Source organism: Lagenorhynchus albirostris, chromosome 5, assembly GCF_949774975.1.
Source record: "Lagenorhynchus albirostris chromosome 5, mLagAlb1.1, whole genome shotgun sequence".
Lineage (NCBI taxonomy): Eukaryota > Metazoa > Chordata > Mammalia > Artiodactyla > Delphinidae > Lagenorhynchus > Lagenorhynchus albirostris.
Window position 1 is genome coordinate 18,613,030 of NC_083099.1, and position 23,403 is coordinate 18,636,432.

Here is a 23,403-nt window from a genome sequence, read left to right on the forward strand (position 1 = left end):
TAGCTCCTTGCGTCTCTGGACCCCAGCTCCGTCTCCACAGCTCAGGGACACCTGGGAGCTCCTTCTGTATTATCCTTTCTGAGCCCTGGCTTGGAGCTTTCTCCAGGCAATGATGTGGGGCTCACTTCATTTGTCTTCTATCCCTCAGAGACTACTGTCCTTTGTTGCCTGGTGTCCACTGTCTTGAAAATCATTGTTTCTCATATATATATATTCATATATATATTCATATATATTCATATATATATTCATATATATTCATATATATATTCATATATATATAATATTTTAGTAGTTTTTTTTGGCGAGACAGTAAATCTCTCTCACTCCATCTTGCCTGGAAGTAGAAGTCTCTGGGTTTGAGTTTGACCTACATCTTATGTGCTATTTAATTTTGGAAGAATTACTTAGCTTCCTCCTCTTCTTTGTCTATTTATGAAATAGGGATAATAATATAATGATTAGGCAATGGGGTCATATAGAACATGTTATAGTCTATAAGATTAGGCAAAGGAGGGACTTTCTTGGTGGTCCAGTGGCTAAGACTCTGCACTCCCAATGCAGGGGACCTGGGCTCTATCCCTGGTCAGGGAACTAGATCCCACATGCTGCAGCTAAGAGTTCACATGCGGCAACTAAAGATCCCATGTGCCACAATGAAGATCCCGTGTGCTGCAACTAAGACCCAGAGCAGCCAAATAAATAGATAAATATTAAAAAAAAAAATTAGGCAAAGGAGCAGCCATACGTTGAGAGTGGACTTTAAAAAAAGACCTGCATGGGGTGCACCTCTTTCTCCCTCGCAGAAATCACCCGAGCTCTTTTCTCTTGCCCAAAAGGGATACTTGCCTTATTTTTTTGCCCTCATACCAACTAATGACCCTGCCCTTTACCTTGTGGACCTGCTGATGAAGGGTCTATAAGCTAAAGGCCACTTGTCTCCTCTCAGAATCCATGGGGCAAAAAACAAGTTTATCTGAAACATTTTGCCAAAGCTACACCACCACACAACTATAGTACCTCAACAGAGTCTATGTGACTTGTGGTTAAAAAAATCGATTTTTTTCCTTATTTACACCATAATTTAAAATAATCATGTTCGCCAAATTCCTGTGAAGCAGAATGCAGAATACTATTAATTGAGAACATCTGTGCACAGTTATAAACAGAACTCATTCAGCTTATAGTTAGTACTTTAACGTTTGAAAAGAAAGTGTTATTTTTTAAGGGAAAGATATCTTTCTTCTGCCATATTAAAATTCCAACTTACTAAAGTAGTAACGTTAAGTGAAAAAATAATAAAATCTATGGCTTTTTTTTATTACATGTTTATTTAGGCCAAACCAGTATGAGGCGGCTAGATTAATTACTTTTATACTGTTAAGTACTATACATAGTTAATTATTTCATCTAAGTCATGTCTGAGCCAGATCTGTGAATTACTGTTCATGCAGGGCAACGATGATAATTTATGTACTCCCTCCATGCTACAGCCTGTTAATATACTAGTTTTGATTGAAACTGGATGTTAAAAGTTTGTAGGAGGCTTTTCAAGACTACCCCATGACATAAGTTCTAAAATTACGGATTTCAAAATTAAGCTTGATAACATGCCATGATAGGAACTTATTTGGATGATGGATTTTGTCTGAGAAATGTTTTTCCCATATTTTACTCTGATCTGTTGACTCTTAAGGGTTTCAGCTCGTGCTTTTTATTCTGCCTGATTTTACGATGTGGATGTCACCTTGGGCCCTTAGTAGTTTTTCAGCATGCACAAATCCGATCTCAGGCACTCTCCCAGTATGGCTAATCAGGTATTTAATTGTGGTTACAAATGCCTAATTACTTCAAGTGCTAGAGAGGTGCTCACAACCACCATGAACTCACCAAACTAAACAGATGACACTGAATCCATTCTTAAAATGTAAGGTCAACTTTACAATACTTGAATAACAGGTTCCCAGAGATTTTTGTACATAGTCAAGTGAAAGAGAACTTTAAAAGTTATATAGAGTCAAAAATTAAATTTTGAGATGCCATTGAAGTAAAAAAGAAGAGAAAGATGAAGAAATCAGTGAAACACAAAGTGTAATAAAAAATTAGAGATGTTAGAGCGTCTCCTTGCTCCTCCCGGCTGTGGTCCTGGATGCCAGCGTCAGCATCACCTGGGAGCTTTCTAGTAAAGCCATCTCAGGCCCCATTCCACACCTACTGAGTCAGAATCTGAATGTCAACAAGATTCTCCAGGTAGTTTGTGTAGCTATTCATGTTTGAGAAGCGCTGGTCTAGAGAGACATTTAATAATCACCGAAGCTTGTGCACGGATCCAATAGTTTGCACCTCATAGAGATGGAGAAACACCCCAGACACTGAGCCCCAGTCCAGTGGAGTGTGGCTGTCCCCATGGAGAGAACCTGGGAAAGGACAGGCAAGCAGTGGCTGTGTGAGATTCTCTTGCATTTTCACGGGGAGCCCTTGGAGTTTAGAGGAAGAAGAGTCTCATGGAGGCAAAACTGTGTGCCAAGGAAAATGAAATCTATTTTTACATAACGCAGATATCTGCCAGCTCCATTCATATAACAAGTGAATTGGACATTAATCTTTCAGAGGAAAACCAATACAGATCCAGACTTCTTGCTGGGACTTTGATGGGAGGGGTCCTTGCTTGTCTTGGGAGAATTGAGAGCACCTAAAAGGGTGGGAAGTGCTCCATCTTCCCTTGTTGCACAGTATTACCTTTTTTTGATTTGTATGAACTATGTGAATTTTGCATTGTAATTGTAACTAGCAACAGTTTTTCCTCTTTAAAATGCAAGCACCTGGGCTTCCCTGGTGGCGCAGTGGTTGAGAGTCCGCCTGCCAATGCAGGGGACCGGGTTTGCCCCGGTCCGGGAAGATCCCACATGCCACGGAGCGGCTGGGCCTGTGAGCCATGGCTGCTGAGCCTGCGCATCCAGAGCCTGTGCTCTGCAACGGGCGAGGCCCGCGTACCGCAAAAATTCAAAAAAAAAAAAAAAAAATGCAAGCACCTGATGCACAATTTCCTCTTCTTGCAGAGGCTTTCAAACTGTTCAACCACTAGAGGTCTGTATTACCTATTTAAAAAAATCATACCCAACTGGTTGAGACTTTCAGCTCTCAATTTCAACACCTAGTTCTATGTTTTAAGATTTAAAATCTTTTAAAAACATAACACCAGGGAATAAAAATCACACTTTAGGAAATGAAGGAGAAAAGCTAATAGGCACCCTTTCATTCAGAAGGGTACCAAGTCTTCCCTGCTCTGTCTAGGAGACAGTACACCTTCACACTCAGAAACCCGGAAATCAACAGCCAGTTACAAGTCCAGGGAACAAATTTATCTTCTGTAAAGTAGTTCTTCCTCCAACATATTTTAAGATCTCTGTGTTTTAACTTTAATTCTTAAAGCATTTATTTTCCTATTGCAACAAAAGTTAAAGCAGTGTGATTCGGTTTAGTTCTTAAAACACCAATCTGACTACTTTTATGAAGGTTTTTAAATAAGAATTTCTTGTTGATCCAAGATTAGACTAAAACTTAATGTTCTTTCAGGCTTAATTTATAAGGCTTTGCTGCAACTTTATAAACCAATGCATGAGCCTGGGCTTGCCTGATTAAAGCTGTAATAGTGGCGATGATTGCCAGTGGTAGCGACTGCAAGTTGCGTCTCCCACATTTTCACTGGGTTCCATGTTTGCCGGGAATTTTTCACTAGCATAGTGCATTGGGGTCTGCCTTCTGCCAGCAGCAGCAAAGGCTCTGAGCCTTCCAGAAATGGAAAAAATGAGGTGTCCCATTTACTGCATACCTGATTAATAGTGATGAAACCTTTCCATAGCATTATAGAGCAGGCCTCCTAAAACACCACACACTCATATATTCACATACTTAAATGAAATTGTTGAAAATACTAGAGGTAAAAAACGGTAATTTACTGAGTATGTATTGCACCAGGGGTTTGGGATTTAGATGCTGGATTTTCATAGGTTCTAATTACCCCCGAGTTTGGAGTAAGTGTCTACATTTGTTGCCAGGCAAGGTGTAAAGCTAAGTGGCTCCCTTCTTTTAAAAGGCATTATTGCATAATGTTCCTGGTCTGTAACGCCTCCAGAAGCATAAGCAGGTCTAGTGTGGCTTCTCTCTCAGTCTGTCACTTTATTAAAACACAACAATTTGCAAATGTTATTTAGTAGATCAGCTGAGTTCATTTCAAAGGCTAATATTTAACAGAAGGGAAAATAACCCATCCCAATCCTTTAAAAAAGTGTTTTCTATGTGTTCTCAGGCAAACTGCCTAGTGTTTTATATAGATCTCAAAGCTAGGATTCAAGGATAATTTTAGTAATGTCTTACACCACTTGCCTGTATAATCCAAATGATCAGTTCTACAGCAGAAGGACACGAATAATCTGGTCTGTATTGCAGACCAGATTATTTAAAGTAGTTAAGTTTGTCATTTCCTGTTGCATTTCTGCATATGGCTGGTGGCATATGAATTAATTTTCTCACTGACATGTGACAGAAAAATACCTGCTTTACCCAATCCTGAACATTACTTTCAGAGCTCCTGACTCTTCTACTATTATTCAAGATGATGCTAGCTTATACTTGCATCCAACATCAGTATAAACGTATAATTAAATATTAGCACAGTGTTCGCTTGTATACATATACGTCAAAAAAATGCTGCTAGTGTAGCAGTTAATTGAAAAAAAGGAAGATCTCAGGCTTTGAAGAATTTGATGGATGACATCTGGGAGAGAAATGAGAACTAGGGCTTTGGAGTCAGTCCAAAATTCCAGTTCTTGCCCTGGTATTGGTTAGCAAGATGGGCCCCTTAGACTCACTGTCTGTGAAAAAATGAAGCCAATAAGAAAACCTAGCTTGCAGTTTTGTTTTGTTTTGTTTTTGTGAATTAAGAAAATGAAGATAAAGTGACTAGCCCAGTTCTTGACCAACTAAGTGTCCAATTAATAGATGTTAACTATTACATTCTCTTTGTGTCTGCATTAAAAAAAATAGCAATATAATACAATGGCAATAGTCCTAGTTACTTTTTTTTTTCAGGGCTACTGAGGTATACTTTATTTTATTTATTTATTTTTCCACATAAAAACACTTTATTACCATATTAAATAACAAGTTTATTTTTTAAATCCTAGTTACTTTTAAGTGTTGTTGTGAGAAGGTGATAAGATCAAGTGTATGAAACTACCAGGCTCTGGTTGCTTCCCAAACTGGTCTCCCAAAGTTTTCACCCATGAAACTAGACTGCAAGTTGGGAGAGTTTTAAGGATGATTCACTCCTGGATTTTTTATTTATTTATTTTTTTGAGTGAGAAGATTGTACCATTTCAATTACTTGCTCAGGTTGATGACTTAAATTTGTGACTCTTCTAGATTAAGAAGATATAACATTGCCCTGAATAAGAGTCAACGAGAGACAAACTATTTTCAGGGCAGTTAAAAAAATGAAGTTTAAGAATCTGTTCAACCTCAGGGAATTTAAAGAAAAAACATGATGCTTAAAATGCTATTTTCAACCCTTTTATTACCTTATCCTTAGCGATTGACAAAAGTTTGTTTTCCCTAAAATGCTGTCTAGTATCTCCTTTCAGGAGAAAAATCTGGGGGAGAGGGATTTGAACGAAGCTGTGACTAACTAGCTTTTTATTAGGGACAGAACACTTATTAAATTACAGGCATTATTTTAACTCAACTTGTCTTCCTAATACTGTTGGGTTTAGAATGAAAATTGTGGTATTTTGCAACAAGCACTGAGGAGAACAAAGACCAGCTACTGACATACAACTAAAAGATTTTACTCAGAGGAGAAGGAATAGACTTTGGCAGTTTGGCCTTTACGCAGCCATTTCCAAGGACACACTGGAGTTTCAAAAGAGATACATGCTTCCTGAAATCACAGGCCCTGGCCTGGACAGAAGTCCATGTCAATTCAAACCAACTTTCATGCTTTTGCATGAGAAAAGGAAATTTCCTCATTTAAAGTTACGTGTTGTATGTTCTCAGAATGTTCTAGTTCTTTTGCAGGGCTGATTTTATGAGATGTCAATGATAAGAGGGGTCCTGGGAAATACATTCCTGTATAAATAACTATTTGTACCATTAACTAGCCCTGGGACCTGGAATTGTACCAGAAGAAGTTCTTTTGGGGTCATATTTCAGTTTAGAGAGCCAGTCACATATTACCAGTTAAGGACTGAATCCTTTATCTTTCTGTCAACTCAGCACAGCCCTGTTTCCAGAAGCCTCCTTCTATTACCACCACTTTGGAAATCAAATCAGCATTTCTACTTCTAAGTGCACACCTTATAACTCTCCACATGTGCAGGAGAAATGTATGAAAATGTTTTACTGTAGCATTGTGAACCAGCCACTGAGTATTGTTTTTCTAGAATAAAGGAAATTGCATTTTTTCCTCGTTCTGTTCATGATCACTTCTCATTTCTTCGGTTAGAAGTCTCTAACCGAGGCCTGAAAGGCAGCTGGCCTATTTGGGGGAAGCATGACATCACAGATTATTGTCTTTTCCTTGGCCCCATCTGCTGGAAATAGTAACTAAGTCCTTTGCCTAAGCTGGTAGGAGAGGAGCTGTCGAAAATCAAATTAGCAGGAGAGAAACTATTAGTCTTCATTTTCTTGTTTACAACCTGCAAATACAGATTGTTAAATATGCCTGTTCTCTAATTCTCATTAGGAAATCTTGAAGAATAGCAGGACAGGAAAAAGGCATGGGATTATGAGAAAACACTACCACTAAAAAATAATACAAAGTCAGAATTGTTCCTTCTCATTCAGACTATCTTACATATTTAGAGGTGGCTGAATTTGAAATTTTCCATTAAATAATTTTATTTCAGTTATATGTGGATGGATGCCACATGTACAATCCCAAATGTATCTTTTTATTTAGAATTTTCTTTTTGTTGGACTTGAAGATAAAATAATTTAAATGGAATAACCAGTATATGAAGTCATTTTGCATTCAGTGGTAGCCCCAGGAATTATTAAGTTCATCAGTGCATTTGTGTCAGGAGGCAAAGCTTTCACTAAAAATAATCTAATGGCAATGTTGTGCACCACTAACTCTGTTACAGGGAGTTTTATTTTCAGGCCCAGAGACATGGGATTACAGGTCAGTGATAGGCAAAGTGTTTTTGGGGTATACCAAAGGTGCCAAACAAGTCATTTGGTTGTCCAGGAGGAACTGACATCAAATGCAGATTTTTAGTGATTAGAGTTCTAGACGTAGCCCCTGACCATGATGGCTACTGAACCAGTCATTGGGGATTGAATCATGGACCTGACTTCTTTTGAAAATCTCTTGTGTGAAAATATTTCACTATATTTCAAAGCATTTTCAATATTTAAACCATTTCAGTTTAAAAATTTCATTTGTTCCCCTCTTCTAGCATCCATTCTAAATATGTCTCTAGTCTACCTGTCAGTTTATACCCTTCAATACTGGCTTTTTGGATACTGGCCTATTTGCTGTGCCTCGAATATGCCAGTATAGTGCTGCCTCAGGGCCTTTGCATTTGCTCTGCTCTCTCCATACAGCCATCTTCCTCCAGATATCCACATAGTTCCTTCCTTCTTACTAAGCAGGCTTTCCCTAAACTCCCTTTACAAACTGCACCCTTCTCCCTCACTGCTTCCACATTCTATTTCCGTTATTCATGCCATCCAACATATATACTTTACTTGTTTTTCTGTCTACATGCACTAGAATGTAAGTTCTATGAGGGTAGGGATTTTTGTCTGCTTTGCTCACACTTTGTCCTTAATGCTGAAAATAGTGACTGGCATGTAGGTGTCCAATAAAAATACTTATTGAGTGAATAACAGCAGAATCTATTGCAAACTGCAGCCCTAAATAGGAATACCTTGTGTTTAATATAACTTTCATTCAGAAGATGTGAATGACAGAAAATGTCATGACATTTCTTTGATATTCTTATTTTAGAGTCAGAAGAAAGGAACTTTAGGGTTACCCCACCCCTGTTCAATAATAAACTTCTAGGTCACAATAGTTGCAAACTGAAATGCCATCAGGATTTAGGCAGTTAGATAAATGCGTGAAGTGCCATTAAGGAGTGACAAATAGTTGAGTTCATGTGCTCTTCCACTTAAAGACATTCAGATTCGAAAAACAAATGTAAACATAGCCCTGTCGGAAGAAAACCTGTCTACCTGTGGTTTCAAAGGCCCACTTTGGCTGTTAGTTTGTGGTCAGTAGGACCATGAAGACATTTTCTAAGTCATGCTGCTTTTTCTACCTCTTTCCAACTATAAACTCAGGCTTGGGTATGTGCCTAATTCCACATCAGGACAGGAATATTCAACTAATCAAATCTAATTACATTTGCTTCCCAACTAAATTGTATATCACCTTCCCCTCTTGTGAGGGAAACGGCCCCTCTTGGGTCCTTGGGAGCTGATTATTGCAAACCTAATTGATTTGCAGCATTTCATTAATAAAGTTAACTAAAACTAATTATACATATTGAATAAGAGTTTCCTGTGAAATGAATTATTCTATTTAGCTTAAGGGTTCTTTTTTTTTTTTTTTTTTTTTTTTTTTTGCGGTATGTGGGCCTCTCACTGTCGTGGCCTCTCCCGTTGCAGAGCACAGGCTCCGGACGCGCAGGCTCAGCAGCCATGGCTCACGGACCCAGCCGCTCCGCGGCATGTGGGATCTTCCCAGACCGGGGCATGAACCTGTGTCCCCCGCATCAGCAGGCGGGCTCTCAACCACTGCGCCACCAGGGAAGCCCCAAGGGTTCTTAATTGTTAGAATAAATTGCTGAGAAGGATTGCAGCATTACTTTCTCTTGAGATATATATATATATATATATATATATATATGTATGTGTCAACCAACATGGATTGATGGATGTTTACACCATAGAAACTGATAAAAGAAAAAAAATTAAATATGAAGGTTAAAGATATCAAAACATACTCCTAAGAAGATAAAAATCACAAAATAGATTACACATAGATCTCATTTTAAGATGTCAAATTAGATCTGTTACATTTGTCATATAAAGGAAACTGAAGTCAATTTTTAAATTTATTGACATTTATTATTTTATTCATAGTAAATTTTTCCTTCACTTAATTGGTTCATATTGTATTTCTCACTCTTTAATTCAGATGCTATGTGTCTAGTTCATTGATCTAGTTAAATCAACATTCTAGCAGAAATCCAGAGGGAGCCTATACTAACTACTTCAAATGCCCCAAACCAAGCAGATGCATTGTGGGCCAGTACTTCTCACAGGGCCATTTCCAGCATTCCCTATTTGTTCAGTTGTGTATAGATAAATATGTTCTATGTAAAATGAAGATGAGCATTCATTAATGGTTTAGAATTGAATAAAATATGGCTGGGCCATTAGTGTTACAGAATAAACTTCTATATCACATAAGAAGCTATGGTCATCAATGACTCAAATTTGCATTGCTTTCACACTGCCAAAGCAGGTTGGATTTCCTTCTCTGCATTGTTAAGGAAGATACTGAGTTGTTTTATCCTCTTGCTCTGTACACTGACCGCACTGGAGGGACCAAGAGGCAGCAAAATGCCCATCGTGTTCTTGTTCGTTGGCCTGGAGCATCACTGAGGAGCCAGGGTTCAGACTCTAGGTCAAAAGACAGCCTTACCCACTGCTTGGTTTTATCTACAGTGGCTTTGTTTGCTTTTTATGGTGGCCCATGCTGTGTGCAGAAGTATTTTAGCTTCGCCTGGATAAGAGGAGAAGGAAGGCTGCTCCTGATTGGATTTTGGACTTGCGGTATGACATTGCTCCTGTTGTCTCACGGATGCCCAGGGAGAGTCCAGTATTTTGTTCCAAATCTGGAAAGATGCCAAAGACCTAGTTCCAGATAACTGGTTACCTTCTGCCAGGTCTGCACTGTACTATTACATTTCTGAGATATCTTAGATCTTCTTAGAATTAAAAAAAAATGACTCCTATATATCCAAATCATCTCAAGATTCTTAAAAGGAATGACTAGCTAGTTGAAGGGAGAGGAGGACAGCACTTTTGGTACTAGTGAAAAGTTCTTCCTGCCGGCAAAACAGAACCTCTAAATTTAGAGGCTAATTCTCTGAGCTCTTTTAATTGTTAAAAGTATTAATAGTTGTATGTTGAGCATATCTAGCTATATTATTTAAACCTAGGAACAATGTTACTGTAGATAAACTGTGTGAATAATAGGTTACTTGGAGTAAACCTGTTATTCTATAAAGAAAGCTATTTTTTGGTTTATTGAAGAAAAAAAAAGCTTTGCCTTTTTTTCATTGGTAAGACTCGGATTCATATTTAACAGTTCCAAACTGGGTCCAAACTTCTATTATTTATGCTTTCACTGAAAAATGATACTATTAAATCTGTAAAGGGAATATTGGCTGGATATTTATATGCCTTTTTCACAGCTAGTTATATAGCTATCTCAAATCCTTGATACTTCAGTAACTCAAAGATAAACTTGTTTTTAATTTCTTGCCTTGTGTAATGCACAACCGTTAGTCCAGGAACCAAATTTAATTGAATTACTAGGTATAAGTGACTGGAAAGTAATTGAGACTGATGTTAAATAACAGGATCGTATTAGTGGAAAAATCGTGACTAAGAAGTTTAAGAATACACTGTAAAAGGGGGTGAGTATATTAATTAAAATGATAAACAATATTGTTATCTGTGATACATACAATTTTGAAATCAAAATACTACACATTTCCATAAAAAAAGATAAAAAGAAATAAATGATCTAATAGTTATTTTGCTTGGCTCTCCAATTGCTGAAAAAATGTAAATCAACTTTAGTTTAAAGTCAGTATCATTGAGACACATCTATCATTGTAGGAAAAATAAAATCTTACAGAATATCAACAATAAAGAAAAAATATTGGCCTTAAAAATGATCCTACATCTTTTCTAGTTTTTTCTTACTTGGAGATGTCAATGATTCAGGTAAAAAAGCCAACAACCATGTATTAGCTCAACATAATTGTGTGTACCACTTTTCACAATTTTTAAAGAAATGAAAACCTCTAACTTTAGAAGAGTACATAAAATATTTAAATAAATATTTAAGTAAAACATTTAATTCCACATATTTTAACAGGCAAATAAATAGGAAAAAGGAAAAGGGGCTTGTGAGAACTAACTATACACCAGATAACCTACAACTGAGAAAACTGGAATTTAAAAAATATTTTAAAATTTCCAAATAAGTATAAAAGAGCACAAAACTTTCTTGCCAAGTAGCAGTGGAAGTCCACTGCATTATTAATAGTTTGTTTATGATAGTATTGTCTAATAGAACTTTCCATAGTGATAGAAATGTTCTGTATCTGTGCCATTCAATACAGTAGCCACTAACTACATGTGTCTATTGAGAACTTGAAATGTGGCTAGTACAACTGAGGAACTCGGTTTTTAATTTCATTTGTTATAATTAATTTAAATAGCCACATGGGGCAAATGGTTACCAAAGATTTTAAGCTACTGAACATGTTCTTTATTCTATGTCCGAACCAGGTTTTCCCATTTTTCATAAGTAGATTTCAACCTAAATATTTTTGGTTCAATAAAACAAGCTCTGAAATGCTGTTTACACATTACTGGTTTAAATCAATAAGAGATCAAAGTTCTGTAGTTGTAAGTTGGTGAAAGTTTTAAAGTGACAATACAAAGTTCAGAAGGCCCTTGGAAAACACTTTTTGTATTTCAATATAGTGACCATGGATTGGGATGGGGCCTTGAAGATTCTTTCACAGGAAACCAAAGGCAAAGTTGCTAGTTAGTGGCAGAATTGGTATGGCATTAGTTCTTTAACAACAAAAAAAAAAGTCTTAGAATTAAGTATGTTTTGCTCATTCATTTGAACCTTAAAGTTTTGAAAAAGTTTAAAATTTTACACAGTGTTTTTGTTCAGTGTTTTCTTATTTGTAAGCAAAATGTCACAGTTATTTGGAAAATTTTGCTACAAATATGGGAATGTTAATCAGAAACCGATGGGGCTTCCAAAATACAGGAGAAGAGAGGATGGTCTAAGAATCATTTCCAGTAGGAGCCCCCCATATTGCTGTCCCGATTCTTCTGCCCTAAGGCTGATGGGGTGTTACAGACAAAGAGTTCCTTCTGATCCGTACTCTTAGGATGCAAAAGAAAGCTTCCTGTCTTGGTGTCTTCCTAACTGATTCAATAGATTTTAATGTACGTTTTCCAGAGCTGGATTTTTGCTAAAAACATGCACAGCTCAGCTTCCTAGGTTTAACTACACCTCACAAAAAAACCCCTAAAGATTTCCAGTGGCAGAACTCTGTAGAATGTTACTAGTTTTGTCTCCAAGATTAAAGCGGTCCTAAATAGTTTCCTAACACCACTGTGGAGTGCCTTCCAGCAAATGTTTCCTACTTGTCAATCAAAAAGACTAGTCGCCTCTAACATATGTAACCCACCACCTATCTTATCTACCTTCTACTCTGATAAAATGCAATCACAACATATTCAGAATGGGACAAGCTACTCTTTTCATTCCCCTTGGAGGAACTAGGGAGTGTCTCCCCTGTTAGTTTGGGAAGCTGAGGGCTTGTCCTTTGAGCTGAATTTACGTCAGGAGAAAAAAGTCCTGCTAGCCGGGTAAATCCAGGAGTCTTTTTATGAAAAATATCATTCAGGCCTATGTGATAGGAGTTGGACCAACAGAGCAGTCTCTAGCTGCCCTCTGAGGTTCTGAGTGTAATGCCCCGCCGTGTGACTCCACAGGACTCACATCTACCAGGGGGCTAACCTGCATGGGAATTAAAGGGTACCTCTATATCCAATTTCAGAGCCCCTTTTCCTATATCTTACTGGAGTAAGGGAGACTTTTGTAAGAATAAGACTCTGAGACATTCGGGTTTTCTGAAGGTGAGCAGGTAGTTTCAAGGTTTATGGTGTTTAGACATATGCCCGCCTCTAGAAGTGAGTGCTGGGGCATCACAGAGCCCCGATTCCCCATTTGGTGGCCGATGAGAGAGCACAGTCATTTTCCTCCTGGCCCTACTAAAGCCCTACGTAGCATGGAACGCACTGCTCAGAGCAATCGCCTATGACCATGAGGAGATCCTCGCCAAGGGTTTGCACATCTCTCACATGGTTTATCATCAATACATGAATATCTTGGTAATTCTGAGACTGTTTATATTGAAAATCATATTAATATATATGTTCTTAAGCTGTATATTGGAAGGGATGGGGTAAGACTGGAACTTCATTCTTTTCTGCCACCTCTGTTTCTGTCACCTGACAATGGCATATGTGACTTTTTGTGCTACCTTCACTGTTGACACGTTAGAGAAAACTACTGACAGACACAGCATTATAGGTGTAAGACATTTACCTGGATGCAGACCTTCTGGGATGGCTTCAGTGGCTTATTCAGATAAAACCTCAGCCATTTTAGACCAATCTATCATGTATTAAATCTGGAAAGAAAAAAAAGATTAATGAGATTCACTGAATATGGTCAGATTTTAATTTTCTAATTTATAAAATAAGCATTAACACTACATCTTAAGAAAGTTTTTGAAGGTAATGAAGCCATCTGGTTGACATCAAGAACATATTCTTCCTTATATAGACTAGGGCTCTGCTGAGTGGCTGACCTGGTCCTGTTCCTGCTTATAGTCGACATCTTCCCTCACACCCTTTTACATGAACGCTAGAGAAGGAGAAAAAGACTGTTTCTGGGTCAAAAACAGTGCAGTCTTCTAAGGCATTTCTGTAGACATAACTACTAAATATAAGAAATATCCTAATAGATTAGATTTTTACTTGTGAATTTACATTTAAACTTCGCTGTGATTCTAGAGCTTATACAAGTGTTATTGTACCATAATTTTGAAAAAGAATCTTTTAAAAAGATGTTTTCAGTTTTAATCTTTCATTGCAGTAATAGATGCATGTGATATAAGTGTCAACTTACAGAAACATATAAAACAAAAGTACACGTCTCTTAACTCTGTCTCTCCAGATCCACTTCCCAGAGATACTTACTACTAATAGTTTCTTATGTACCCCTCTAGGACTTTAAAAAATGTATATACATGCATATAAATGTGTATATCCATGTTTTTTCATTTTATACATTGTATGTTCTGTGCCTTGCTTCCTTTTTTTTAAACTTAATAATATGCTAGCAGAACTTTCTACATCAGTATACATAAATCTAACTCATTCATTTTAATAGCTATATAGTATTCCATTCATTGCACTGAAATATGATAATTTATTTAACCAGCCCCTATTATGGGCTGTAAGGTTGTTTTTTTTTTCCAATTTCCCTTTTTGGATGCTTAAAAAAAAGCCCAATGATCATATTTATACATATGCATTTTGTACTTTTGTACTTATATGATTATATCAGTAGAATAAGTTCCAAATATAGTTGTTGATGCAAATTGTTTATACACTCTAAGTTTTTGAAAGATACTTACAAAATGTCCTCTATAAAGGTTACATGAATTTATGATACCAAAAATCTGGCTTGTATCAAATCTTAAATTTTTTTCTGTCTGATAAGTGAAAAGTATATGTTTGTTTTGGTTTGCATTTTTTTAGTTATGAATGAGGTTGAGCTTCTTTTTGTTTTCTTATTTTTTGTAGTCATTTTTCTACTAGTTTGCCCAGTCTTGGCCTTTGCTCATTTTTCCATTGGGTTGTTCATTGTTTCTCATTTTAAAGAGCTCATGTTGAAAATGGGCGTTTTACGTGTAATGTGTGGCAAATAGCTTTCCCAAGTTCTTGTTTATCTTTTGACTTTGTTTATGGTGCTTTTTAATATACAACCATTTCAGTTTTTTTTTAATATAGCCAAATTCATCAATATTTTTCATTATAGATTTGGGGATTTTTTAAGTAGGAAATTTTTTAAAGTTAAAGAGTTATTCAAGAAGACTGTGTAGAGGTTGCTTTTTTTTTTTTTTTTAAACAACAATGTACACCAGCTTTACTATCACATTGTGATAACAGGAGATATAGGCGAATTTTGGCATTAGAAGTATCTATTTTTATCCCAATTTTTTGGTGATTTTGTTGTTATAGCAAAGATTTTCCCATTAGATGATTCTTCCTATAAAATACCACTCTGGTGTAAAATCTGTGGATTCTTGTAAGGCTCTAGTGTACCTTAGGGACAAAAAAAAAACAGAGACAGGGCTGACTTGCCAGTATCATTCTCCAGAGGGTTAACAGTAGCGTCTACAATTTGAAATCTAGAGTGAGTTGGAAGGAAAGGAAAAGAAATTCCAAGATAAACAGCAAGTATGAAGTATAATAGAGGTTCATTATAGGAAATTTTGAAAGCCCATGCAAAAAAAAAGGGGGAAAGGAAAAAGTCACCTTTGATCTTAGCCTTGATCTTAATAATCCTCAAAAGCATTTAAGATTTGTTATATATTTTTCCTAGTATTTTTTATCTGTTCCGCAAATATGCAGGCATTTAAAAAATATATCAGTGATTTACTCACAAATCAGTGCTAATATAACTAAACTATTTTCATTAGAATACCAGTGACCCAAGTAAGACCTTAATGGCACCTTGACAAGAATCTATCAAACACATACACACACACAGGCTCTCACTCGATTTATGTTTTATATGTTGCTATATTTACTTGTGATTATCTTTCCTTGTCACTAAATGTTTTAAAATATATTTATATAAAAATATATAATGACTATATAATGTTTCATCATATGGCTTAATGTAATGGGAATTTAAAAGAGTAGCTTTGTATTTCTCTCAAAAATCCATTCTGTTAACCCAGTAGATCAAACACTAGGACACATTCAGGAAATCATTACGTAGGAATCACATCAGATTCTTTTCCATTCCTGATAAAGTGGCAGTAATTAACTGTGTGAAGGTTAAGTGCTGGAAGACATCATGGTACAGTGTGTTTTATGTGACATGACATCATTTGAATGGAAAGAGAATTAGATTACTAAAGCTGGGTTAATGGACCATTCTTGTTCTAGCGGCATCCCACATAATTCAGAAGCATGTAAGATGCATTTGAGTTGTATAACAAGAAGAGTTTGGGTCAAAAAGTGAAGAAAAGTGTGTGTGATAATAAAATTGTAAACGAATGAAGTTTACTAGAAGAAATGCTGTGAGATTTTTTTTTCAATTTATTTAGGAAAAAACCTGGTGCAGATTATATTCAGCCACAGTCACAGATATTTGGGGTTAGTGAGACAAGCAGGACTCTAAAGGGTCATAAGAGAATCACTAGGACGTTATCATTTATTAGCACTAAGAAACTCTGCCTGCTAACATGCAGGATGTCTCCTGGGCACGAGTTCCCTTGCTCCTTGGCTTTACGGCACAGCTGGGTTGATTTCGCCCTCAGCCATAACTTACAAGGGAGACGCTGTACTGTTAGCACTGCCGGAAGTTCTCGATCTAAGCAGCAGCTGGTGAAATTCTGTCTCCTAAGGATGTCCCTTTATCACGGAGAAAATCATGGCTGCTCAGTCCCGTTGACACACCTCTTCTCTCAAACATGATCACAGGGAGCCCAGACTCACCTCAATCTTTTCTTTTTTTTTTTTTTTTTGCGGCACGCGGGCCTCTCACTGTTGTGGCCTCTCCCGTTGCGGAGCACAGGCTCCAGACGCCCAGGCTCAGCGGCCACGGCTCACGGGCCCAGCCGCTCTGCGGCATGTGGGATCTTCCCCGACCGGGGCACGAACCCGTGTCCCCTGCATCGGCAGGCGGACTCTCAACCACTGCGCCACCAGGGAAGCCCATCACCTCAATCTTTTGACCAACATCAGTGAGGCCCTGTCAAAGCAACAGACATTTGACCAGATCCAACTCACAACTCTCAATCTATATGCATTGGGAGAAATCTTTCAAAGACTAAATCATCTGGGGAGTCGTTGGCTTAAAATAAGTCACCCTTGTTTGCAGACTGACTGATTAGTAACTATATTCAGCTAAAGTTTTGTAAACTATGCCTATAGGTAAATAAGTGTTTATATTAAAAGCTGAAAGAGTGATATATAATTTGAGTTGGAAAGATGAACAGTTTATATATGTAGGAAATGGCTTGTTTAATTCAAGTACTTTAAAAAAAAAAGTTCATCAGAACACAAAACGGTAAGGAAAAAAAGTAAATTTCAGGTAAGTTATGGGAAAATAGAGATATCAAACCTTAAGTTTTAAATAATGGGCTGTCATAGTTTTCATATTTTTTTCCCAACTAAAGAAGGAATTTCTAGAATTCTTCATTATTGCAGTTAAAGGTAAGATGACAGGCAAATGTTAACCAAAATGGAGGACATCTTGTTCTTTGCTATGAGGGAAACAGAACTTGATTTCCAGTTATAACTTTAAATAAATTATCATATAATTAATTTGCCTTCAAAAGCAGGCAGCCTAGTGTAGAGCAGACAGTGTGGGTGGTGGCTCAGAGCACAGTAATCAACATTTGTGTTTAAATCTTGACTCTACCAGTTACCACATCTGGGTAAGCTACTTATCTCATTATTACTCGGTATCCCAATCTGTAAGATGGGGATAAAGCAGTGACTATTATATAGGGATGTTGTGAGGATTAAATAAAACACAGTATTTAAAGGCTGAATATTGTTCGGCACATTGTATGTGCTCAATAAATGTTAGCTTTATTAAAATTGTTTATTAAAAAGCCAAGGAAAGAACCTCTAGGTAATCATTCTGAACAAGCCAGAGGTACTGTCCACTTGTGCTTCTCTAGCTTTAATGTGCATTTGAATCACGTGGGGATCTTGTTAAAATGCAGATTCTAATTCAGTGAGTCTGGGTAGGGTCTGAAAGTGTGCATTTCTAATAAGCTTCCAGGTGATGCCCATGATGCTAGTCTCTGGACCTGGACACTTGAGGTAATTATGGAAGATTGGTTCTAATTTGTAATAGATGTGGTGGTTCTCAATAGGGGGAAATGGGGAAAGGAGGAAAAAGGGAAGTGTAGACAATATGTACAGATTTAAAATGCTCCCCAGGTGATTGTCATATGCTTGCCTTACCTGCTCTCTAAAGCCTGAAGAACCACCGATTTGATATTTCAACCTTTTATTCTTTTTCATTTCTCCTTTTCTTACTCTTTTCTCTACCTTGCCCTTGCCATTACAGCTTTAGACTAAAAAAATGATATTAATACTTAGTTCCTCAATTAGTAAGACTAAAGCATCAATTTTAAGTCATTTTATTGTGTGTAATAGGAAGTGGTTTCTCTCTAACATTTCTCTTCTACAATATAGGGATCTGAAAATGTATTTTATGTTTTCCATAGCTTTAGCCAAAAACAAACAGGCAAGAAAGTGACTTGTGGAGCATTTAGTAACAGAATACAAGGATGCAATTGTGTGTGGTGCATACAATCAAAGGAGTTATAACCCCATGGGGAAAGGAAAGTTGTAGTGGTTATTATGGAAGTGGCTAGAACCAAACAATGTAACCACATTAGACATTCCACCTAGTCTGAAAGGTAGGAGGGAGGAGGGTTGTTTCTAAATGGCTTCCCACCCCAGCGGCATTGAGATGATTAGAGAGACCCATATCTAAATATGTACTTAGCTTGACCAACATCTCTCTAGGGCAAAGACCATTTTTATACTTTGGTGTGTCCTCAGGGCCTAATATCACTCAGATCCATTGAATTCCCTCTAAGTATCTTCTACTACTGTTGATATATTTCGTAGATATAATTCTTCATTTTCCAAGGTAGAAAAGAGGAGCTCTGATTAATATAAAATGGGAAATAGCCAAAGAAAACTTAGAGGGGAAATTAGCAATCATTAACTCTCTTTAAAAGTGCAGAACCAAATGTGTATTCTCTACTATTCTTAGTCTGAAGTTCACTAGTCAAAGTACTTTAATTCATTGATCTAAATGAGATTTTAACATCATTTGAAGAACAAAGCAGCGTGTATGTATATAAAATGAACAAGAAATCCCATAAAAGTTGACCCAAACTGAATGATTATTAATTCTATGATTTTAAGTTTTAAGGACACCTAGAATTGGGACTTGGAATGTGAAGGCACAATGAGATTATGAAAAATAAAGCATGTCTATTTCTTACCCATTTTTCCAACTTGTGTTGGAAAAGTAATTAAATATGAGATTGGCAACACAATTTAAAATATTTTTGAGTATGGGAAGAAAAATCAAACCATAATGGGCAGATTCTAGACACTTATTTCTACTTAAGACATTTAGATGATACACCTATTTAGGAACCAGACAAACAAAAATAAACTCTTCTAAATTGAGCTATAAAAATAATGTATCAATAGTATAAAGCAGCTGTACGGCATTTACAGTATATAGTGCATTCTTCGTTAGTAAAATATTTTGAAAGAAATTTTGGTTTTCATATTCAAGGGAATTTTTTTCCCTCTGTGATCATTTACTATCAAGAGAAAGAATCAAAATCAGATAGAAAAACTTTCAATGTTAATACAACCACAGTTAAGATTCACTTATCATTTTTATGATTGTTATAGATATATATTTCATTTTCTAATCATCAAATTTGTCATTAACTACCAATGAACAAAACATCTGGCAAATTTATAGCTCTTTAGATAATTTATTTGCTGTGATTTATTTTAGATGTATTTTAGAGCTTTAATAGGATAATGGTAGTCATTTGCCAAATCATTTGAATAGTACCTTAAATCCCTATAGATACTCCTAGATTTAAGATGGCTTTGTGTATTAAGCCACTGAAAAGTTGAGTCTTAGTAGCTAAAATTCATATCATGATGAAGAATAGAAAATGTAAAGTGATAGCTAAATTAAGGCTGGAAATGGAACAAAATTTACTTTTGCTTATGGGAGCTTTAGTATACTGTTTTAATAAACACTTACATGAAGAGAAACACATGTAATCCAATGACTTCAGGCAATTTTGAAAGAGAAAGCTTATAAGCATTTTGAAGAAAATAATAGTACTTTCCAGTGGTGATGAGTTGGAAAGCTGATTTTTCCAATTTGCTAGATAACATGGGAGAAGAGTGTTCCTAACCCAGCCTTGGATACTTTGTCATATTTTGTTGCTCTGGCTCTATATTTGTTTATTGCCACAGGCTGTCTTCAAGACAGCTTTTTAATGTTCATAACACTTGGATTTACATCAAACTTCTAAATAAATTTCTTAATTTGCTAACCCACTTGGGAGAATCTCTGGCATTGCTCAGTCATGACTGAGCAGGAAAAGGACCAAGTAAACTAGCGATCTTGGGGCTGAAGACCAGGAGCCTGTGTCAGGCAGCGAAAACATCTAAGTGCGATGGGACTTGATCTTGGTCCCTGTAACAAATTTGAGAGCAAAATACAGCAACTATCAGCTGCATGAAAAGGACAGTGTGACAGCACAGATAAAACTATGGGAGACGTGCACCACGCATTTTAACTGTGAGTTTCAAACTCCTTCTCAGCTAAGTATTTTACCTGGGCTTTGGGTAAGGAGCAGATTAAATTTTCTTTCATTATTTTCCCTCTAGCATAGGGCAAGCAATTAGTCATAGTAACAACAACAACAGCTATAAACAGCAGCAGCAGCAGCAAAATCACCCCAAATTATATACAGGTGTACCCACAGAGTTCTTACCCAACGTAGGAAAAGAAAAAACGAAGAAGTAAGAAACCTGAACAATTCACAGTCACAATTTGAACACTGAAGCAGGGCGAGAGAGTGATAGGAGAGATTGAAGCTCAGAGCTCTTGGGATGCAGAGCGTTGCCAAAGCAACAGTGACTGAAAGACACTTTATAAAACTCAAGGAAGACAAGTCTTCCTTTGGCATCAGTTGAAGAAAACCAGTTTTCTTCCGAGCTGGATGATGGACCAGTTTATTCAGTTTAAGATCAAAGAAGAACCGAGCTAGAAATCAAGGCCTCATGATGGGCACAAAGAACAATGAAGTCAGGGGAAAAAAAGGGAGAAAAAGAGTAGATAACAGACTTGACACTAACAATCATGAAACTTTAACAAATGTTGAGATCTAGCAACTTGGGGCCACTCCCTGAGCCTTAAGCCAGGTTGTAGGAATTGCCATCTCTAATCTGGGGGATGGACACTTGGACCTAATGATTTTCCAGACAATTTACCAGGAGAGCTATTTAGACAGTTTTGCGGACCACAGACATGGGCTATAAAAGGGTAATTATTTTAGGCTTTTATTTTTTTTAAGCAATAACTAGGAAACAAAAGGAATCAAGGAATTTTATCACTGGAGCGAAACTTACAGGCGGGGGCTTGAGGTTCAGAGTTGTGAAATAACTCTAACAGCACATGGCCAGTTAAGTGGGAGTGTCCATTCCCAGCTCTCTGTGCTTCCCTGCTCCTGCACTGTCTTCCAAAAGGGTGGTGGACTCCACCACAGCCTGAGGAAAGATTATCCACGCGGTGGGGCCTTTAGAGCTAGGGAAACACTGCAGGGGACAAGGGAAACAGACAGTTTCCTTTTTTGAGAAGACTTATAAAGGTGTTACTGCTTATGCTAAGGAGAATAAACCGTGGAGACCCAGGATCCTTGGGTGGTAACTACCAAGAGAATCATGTTGGGGATGAGGCACCTTTAAGAGGAGATATAAGTTGCTCGAAAAAGTTATAAAACAGAGAAGCAGGGTGCCAGATTCCCTCCCTGCCTCATTGTTACTTTCTCCTCCAGGAATGACACTGGGAGTAAACGCAGCAGGTCGAAAATGTGATCCCAGCGGAAAGTGAGCACCCAAACGTTCACCAGGAAGAGAGGGCTCCAGAGGGCCGCGAGTGAGTGTTTGATTCTTAATGAAGCCATCAGCAAACAAAGATTAGGTACAGAGGCCCCAGATGGGTTCAATAGCCAGGTCTCTAATGGGCACCCAAAGTCAGGGCAGGAGATGCTTCTGGAGACGAAGCATCTGGCACTTTGGAGAGATTGGGCTGGATATTTAAGAGAATTGGAGAATGGGGTGCTAGGTAGAGAGGTGGATGAAGGGAAGGGGCCAGCAAGACGTTCTGTTCAGTCTTGGAAGCAGAAGAGCTTCTCCTAGAATCCCCCTCAGTTACAAACGTGCCCTGGCCAAAGCTGTGGGGATTGGGGTGTGGAGAAGCCCCGCGTTTTCCCCTCCCCAATTAATTCGATGTGGGCACGGCATCCTGTGCCAAGGACCCACCGATATGGTTTGCAGAGAGTGGTATGGGGGAGGTGAGCTGTGTTGGTGCGAGGCCTGGGAAGGCAGGGGACGGACGCTCTACTTCACTTTTAGAAGTGGCACAACTTTTAAATGGACGCCCCGCGGAGTCATACACTCAGGTCACATTTAAAAGACAAGAGTTAGCTAAAAGCGTGGGGAAGAAAGTTTACTTGGCTGCATCCCATTTCTGCAGATTCCTTGCTTGTACTCGATAGAGTTGTGTCAAATCGGAATGAAATTTCTGGTGCATGCGGCAAACAAGCTCAAATTGTTTCTTCCCAACTCAGACGCCCCTCCTCTGATTTGGGGAAGGGCCTCCAGCTCGGGGTGGGCGCCGGTTGGAACTAAGCTCGCTCTCGCCTTCGTCCCCGGGAGCCTCCCGGCACAGCGCCCGCAGTTCACACCTCGGCAGGAAACTGACTACCCTCGCCCCCAGCCCCCAAGCCTGGCAGGGCAGTCCGCGCCACTCACCGCCACTCGGGACGCTGCGCCCACGTCCGGCCGAGCTGGTGGCGCTGGTGCGGGGTGCGCCCTCACTCTCGGGGTCCGCTCGGGTTCCTCCCCATGGATCGCCGCCTCGGGCCGGCAGAGCTGCTAGTCTTGCGTCCGCCCAGGCGCTCAGTCGCCCACTGCCTGGGGCCCTTGGCTGACAGGCGCTGGAATCATTCACTACGAAGGCAGCTACAAATTTATAGCGAGGGGCGTTGCTGCTTCGAGGGTTCCAGGGGCGAGGCTGTGTTTTGAACTCCCTCCTCCTCCGCCCCGCCCGGGAGACCCTCTCGGCCCAACCCCCTTTCCTCTCCAGATGCTGACGGAAGCGGGATGATGCCACAGTCACCCCACTGTCACTTATTAGATCTGAGTACCAGGCCCAGAGCCCGGCATCGGGGGAAGGAGTGGAGAAATGGAAGAGAGCTGCGGTTGCAGGAGCAGCTTTTCACACCGAGATCATTCCTCTACTTTTTTTTTTTTAAACTTGGGAAACTTCTAAGGACTAATTAGGGGACTTCTTTCTCTTCCCTGGGAGTAACTCAAACTTTGACAATACCATTGTGGATCATAGATCCATAGATTAATCTCAGGGTTGTTACAGAGTGAATGGGTGGACATTCATTTCCTCCTATC

At 38.3% G+C, this 23,403-nt stretch overlaps 1 protein-coding gene across 3 annotated transcripts in view; it reads right to left on the minus strand.

The window, feature by feature from the left end:
• Positions 1-22,961, minus strand: part of AGTR1 (angiotensin II receptor type 1) — a 44,603-nt gene extending 21,642 nt beyond the window's left edge. For all 3 annotated transcript variants that reach the window (XM_060149144.1, XM_060149142.1, XM_060149143.1), the window contains exons 1-2: positions 22,750-22,961; positions 13,445-13,529 (exon numbers count right to left, since the gene is read on the minus strand). The gene's annotated coding sequence lies outside the window, so the exon portion shown is untranslated. The remainder of the gene's footprint in view (positions 1-13,444; positions 13,530-22,749) is intronic.
• Between the last annotated feature and the right edge of the window lie 442 nt (positions 22,962-23,403).